General features: G+C 38.3%; 1 protein-coding gene across 1 annotated transcript in view; it reads left to right on the top strand.

Annotated features, from left to right (window-relative positions):
* Window positions 1-4,706: 4,706 nt before the first annotated feature.
* Window positions 4,707-6,134, top strand: part of LOC308094707 (uncharacterized protein) — a 95,855-nt gene continuing 94,427 nt past the window's right edge. Inside the window, exon 1 of the mRNA XM_080441513.1 lies at window positions 4,707-4,732. The gene's annotated coding sequence lies outside the window, so the exon portion shown is untranslated. The remainder of the gene's footprint in view (window positions 4,733-6,134) is intronic.

The raw sequence follows: 6,134 nt of genomic DNA, 5'->3' as shown, positions 1-6,134 counted from the left end.
AGGACAGACTATAATCTAAAAAGAGGCAAAAGGTTTTGTGTTATTTTGTGTGGTGGGGAATAGAGATCATTAGTAAACTCAGCAAAAAATAATAAACCCACACTGTAGAAATGTTCCTTTCCCTATTCCTCCTAAAGGCCGCTTGGTCTGAAGATGGTCTATTAAAGTACTTGAAAGTCATACACAAAAATCACTTTTTGTTAGAAAAAGATTATTAGATTATTTTCACCATATTGGGTACAGATGAGAGTCATGCAAAAATGACTGTCAAACAGGGTTTTGATATTTTGTATGTTTTTTCTTTTTTAAAACCTCTATAACCATAACCCTACTATCAATGCAATATGCAATCATTCATGTTATGCCCAAGTCTAGGGGTGCCTAAAACATAACATGAAAATGTTTCCGCCTTCCCCAGGTCCCAAGTACAAGAACAAAGGTTCAACTTGCAAAATAAAGTGAAGCATTTATTTACAAAAATCTGATTTGACAAAATAGTGTGTCACAACAATGAATACAGTAGTTCATATAGTTGAAGTCAAAATACAGAGCTTGGGGATAACTGAGGATGACGTTCAAAGAAACAAACAAAGAGAACTAAGCTGAAAGTGTATAAATCTTACCTATCCAAAATAAAAGAACTTACCTCCCTAACATAAACATGAATCAAGAGATCAATTCTAAAGTAACAAAAGCAATTAACTCTACAAAATATCAAACAACTAACTGAACAACAAAACTTGGGTGGTTGCCAGTTGGGAGAAGAGCAAGACGGGAGACGCCCCTTGCTTTGGGTCTCATTTTATAGCCAACTTCCTTGCCGGTTAGCCACTCAGGAGCTTGGAACCCAGGAAGCAACCCCTCGAATCAGAAGTGGAGGGGGGGGGGGGGGCAATACTTTGCAATGGGGGGGGGGGGGGCAACCTTATGCCAGAGAGTTGCATATTAAAGGAACTGAGTCGAGCATAGGCCAGGCGCGTATCGTCATTGGGGCCAACGAGGCCATGGCCCGGTCTGTAAACCCAGCTTGTCCCTGTGTAGGGGCAAGATCCAGGGGGGGGAAAAAAATCTACATTAGCAGCCCCTCACCCTATTCTGTTGTAGCCGACCACAGAAAGTCGCCTTCGTTTTCAAATGGGGCTCATTTGCATTCGGCCGAATTGTTAATGAGTGGCCATTAAAAACCACTTTAGCCGTCAAACCGGTTCTGGCCCGGTTCTAGCCCGGTCAACGTTAGAATCCACCAAACGCCACTGGCATAGGCTACAGATAATCTCGCAGTTATACGTGTAAAAATAGCAGGGCTCGCAGATCAACACATTGTCAACAGACAACACTATGAATCTACTGTCACCAGCATGGCTAATACAGTGCAAATACATCATCCTATCTAAGCCCTATATACTTACAGTAAGTGTACCCTGAATAGCAAAAAAAACCTATCTACAGGATTACAATGCACTGTAAGCTGGTAGATCTATATTTTAGCTATATTTAAATTGTAAATTGTGTTTAGAATGTGTTTTTTTTAAATCTTTGAATAATTGTCATGATTTGCAAAAACTGGCAGTCCCAAATGCACAATGAGCAGACACAACACAAAGTGAGCAAAGAGGGGGAAATGTCGTTGTGTAAAGCGGGCTTGAGGGGACGTGGTGAGCTGGCTGGCAAGCGGGCACGGCAAGGCAACATACAGGCAGGCAACAGAGCAGGTGGGTATGGATTCTGAAGCACAAGATAAGAGAGTGAGTTGAAGGCAAAACACAAGGAGCAAAAAACAAAAAGGTTTCACACGAAAAACTGCAATTCACCAAAAATAGTTTTGGTAGGTATAAACTGGTTAGAAGCGTTACTACCACAGCAGGCTGTAAAACGATCTAGTGCGCGCGCACACACACACACACACACACACACACACACACACACACACACACACACACACACACACACACACACACACACACACACACACACACACACACACACACACACACACACACACACAGCCATGTACGCCCATATGCAGACAGACACCATGACAATAAGGACATGCCCAAAATAGGGACACGAGGGGGAAGTTGTTAACAGAAACTACTGTCTGAGTTTTTACACTTCCAGCAGTCAGAGAAGCAGTTCTTGGCTGACTCCCCAATTCTCACAACCGCCGAAATAGGCCCTAAAGACAAGTTTCATACTTAACCACGCTTGCGTTCTGAGGACCACAGGTTCCATGAAGGAGTATATTGATGGAGGAGGTAGAGTAAGATAGATACTGGGGGCCAAGCAAGGACAAGGAAAGATTTGTAGCTGAAGAGGAGGACTAATGCAGATTTTAACTGGAAGCTAGTGTAGGTGCTGGTGGATGAGGGTGATGTGCTGCCAGAGGTTGGTGTCGTGAGAGCCCTGACAGCTGACTTCTGCTCATACTGAAAGGTTGTCTACTGAAGCATTATTAGCTATAGAATATCTAACATGTTAAGGCTTCAAGGCATTTTAAGTGTATGCTAATTGAGGTGAACACACACCTTATAGGCCTAGTATGGACCATTCTACTTGACTCAGCAAACTGAACAAACCAGCCAAGCCCTTAAGATAATAATAACATTTTTGAAGTTGGGCACAATTTCCCAAATTACTGAGCTTAACTTAAATTTACCGGAAAGTTTCTGGCCATTGCAATTTCTATCTCTTAAGGCCAGTCCACATGCAACTGCTTGCAACCATTATCCCCAAATGGCAGTTCCAAGAAGCTGCATCGGTGTGCACTGGCCTTTAGGGTTAATTTTATAGTTAGATCAGTCGTGGTTATCTCTAGAGGTCTCCACCAGGCCAGGTACTGTAGAAGTTAATCTTAACCAATCAGGATGAAATATAAAAAATCTGACAGGTCCGTCTTGATGACATGTCTATAGAAATATTGTAGGCATTTTGTTCAAACGGACCACTCCTGGACCATGTAATAATAATTCATTCATATTTTTTTTATTTGAATGAGATAGTCCAGTTATAATTTCCTCACAAGTTACAACAAATTCTATGATGTTAATATAGCTGATGAATTTAACTACAGATCATAGTATTATAAAAGCTGATTAATTGAACGGCAGATTATTATTGATGAATGAATTTACATAATGTCTTAGACAACATTTTTGTTGGATACTGCCACATTTGAATGCATCAACTATTTACAAAAGTATTTTTTCCCTGAACCAAGCAGGACAGCCCAAGTCCTCTCTCAAATGAAGTCCATTTCAAGTCGATGTGCAACCCTGAAGATACATTTCACAGCAGGCTTTATACAAGTTTCTTCTAAAGCAGCATTTTCATTCAAGGCTATTCAAATCATTGAAGCAAAAAGTTTCTAAAAGTTTCTAAAACAGCAAAATTCTAAACATTAAATAACCATCAACAACAACTTAAAATTATAGTAAATGACATTGACATGATAGTCTACTAAAATCATTAGTGTTCAAATATACAATTTCATTTTATCGGCATAACATTTTAAAACAATTTTGTGCTTTCTAATAACATGACAAAACAAGCCCCAGAATGACATCTGCAGAAAGGTTCCAGTTGGCAAATTTGGCATCGATGCACGACTAAATTGTTGTTCCTTCTCCCACAGTCTCGGGTGTGGCAAGAAAGCACAATGCCCCGCAGGCAACTTAACCAAATCCGGAGACAAAAACAACATTGATTTCCTCCTCCAGTCACTCGGACATGTTGCAACACTGAGATTGACTTGTTAACCAGAGAGCATGCCCAATTGTAGTCTATGTTTGGGTGAGCTTTTAGATGTATTGTGTTTGTGTGGGCAACTACTTAAGTAGTCATTAAAAGTCATTAATTGATAAGCCTAGTATTTTGCTTGTATCTTCCAAGCTTTCTTTTTTAATTACATAATACTCGTTCTGGGCTTCTCGCCCCTGACAAATACCCTGTATTAAAAAATGGCCTAAAACTAAGCCCCTTTTCCACAAATAGAAAACTAAACTATATTAGCAAACCCACTTAAAAAGCAAATTGCAATGTATTAAAATGGCTCTCATGGCTCTCGCCTCCCTGTCACGTGGAATGAAGGGGTGTGTACAATGGTAGCAGGGCAAAAATAGCCAACGAGAGCAACATGTAAGACTTTGTTTTATTTCACTATGGAGTTGAGTCTTTCCCCTAGGAGGGCAGAGGAAGACATATGAATATTATTGAGCCAAATGTGCCAATGTTCAGAATCATCCAATCGTGTTCCAAGGTACTGTGTAGCGCACCGACAGAAGTGAAAATTAAAAGTTCAAATGACGTTGAGATGACATGAGATGGGAGGTATCTCTCCGGTTTCTTCTTTTTTTTCAAGAGATGTGTGTGATCGGTTTCTGCCGGTAGGGCGACTGTCTGTCATTGTGTTTAGCCAATGGAAAAATAGCACAACAAATTTAAATACTGTTTCCTCAACCACTCATGTTGTGATTGGTTGAGGCAGTCTACAAGCTGTACAGATGTTGTATTAAAGGAACATTAAATGACTCTTTCTGTCTCTCTGATTTGTTGTAACACTTTGATTCACGTGTTAACCAGATAGACATAGATACAGAAGGAAAGAAACAGTAGACAGATAAATAGTAGAATAAACACTAACCCACCCCCCCAAAAAAAACACATAATAAGAGAGACAGGTCTGTTGAACTGCTGTATTGATTATTTCACTCTACAACCTACAACTTCCACTGAGGTAAGTACAGGACTGCTATGACTAATATAAACTGATTGATTGACTGACTAATTGACTGATTGACTGACTGATAGTAGTACTACTATTAATACTAACACTAATCATCACTATCTAAAGTACTAGTACTGCTACTACAGCTACAACTGCTTATACACAATATTCCTTGTTTTACAATAAAACACCAATGTGTGAGCCTTTAAGATTTGAGCATTTAAGACCTTTAACACTTCTACTTCGATGTCAAATCTGACATTCTGAAGTTAAGATATGTGGGTCAATATCGTTGTGTGTGTGTGTGTGTGTGTATACATACATACATACATACATTGATACATTTATATATATATATATATATATATATATATATATATATATATATATATATAAAATCATTATCATTATTTTTATTTATTCTTGGGGGTGGTAATCCAGAGGTGCACTATAATTGTATTAAATGAACTGTGGTTCGAATGTCCTGCTTTCTTGCTTCCTTGTTGGGAAATCCCAAAGTGCACTTGGAATTCTTTCATTTCATACTGTGACATTAAGTAAGTTTTTATATTCCTGATATATATATATATATATATATATATATATATATATATATATATATATATATATATATATATATATATATATATATATATATATATATAATCATTATCATAATTTCTTTTAAATGTTATTTTTATTTATTTGGGGGGCGGGGGGGAATCCAGAAGTGCACTATAATTATATGAACTGAACTGTGGAATATCCTGCTTTCTTGCTTCCTTGTTCCGTGTTGGGAAATCCCAAAGTGCACTTGGAATTATTTCATTTCATACTGTGACATTAAGTATACAGTAGTGTAATCGGTGAAACTGCTGATGCTCACTGAATAGCCCTCATTTATCACATGCAAGTTTGATCAATGAGGCCCAATGTGTTTCTCTTCTCTTTTTATGCCTAATAGCCTTCACCTGCACATCTATTCCTTATGTTTGGTATAACGAAATGAGAAGCAGCATCTAGACATTGGATGTCTGTATATGAGCAAGGGTATTGAACAATTTCACACATTTCACTATAGGGAACGGGCGTAGTGACGTCAGAGTCAAGATTCGCCGTTAACTCTGCTATTTTCAAAAGATTTTAATACATTTTATACATATGATACCTTGTGAAACGGGACATTCTACATGATGAGTATTTTTTTGTATTGAGTATTAGTATTAATGAGTATTAATTTAATATGCGTGACAAAAGGTTTTCTTTGTAAATAAGTGTGGGCTTTGTTAATTAATAGCATACCTAATAACCATTTTATCATCAAAGCTTTGCCGTCAGAGGAATCCATGATTTGCACACCGGTGTTTTCAAATCCGACTGGCAGCTGGCTTGCCTTGCAGTATTCTGGTGC

Source organism: Gymnoscopelus braueri (assembly GCF_963280865.1).
Source record: "Gymnoscopelus braueri genome assembly, chromosome: 11".
Classification (NCBI taxonomy): domain Eukaryota; kingdom Metazoa; phylum Chordata; class Actinopteri; order Myctophiformes; family Myctophidae; genus Gymnoscopelus; species Gymnoscopelus braueri.
Note: the sequence above shows the minus strand (reverse complement) of the source record. Positions and strands in the feature narration are given on the sequence as shown.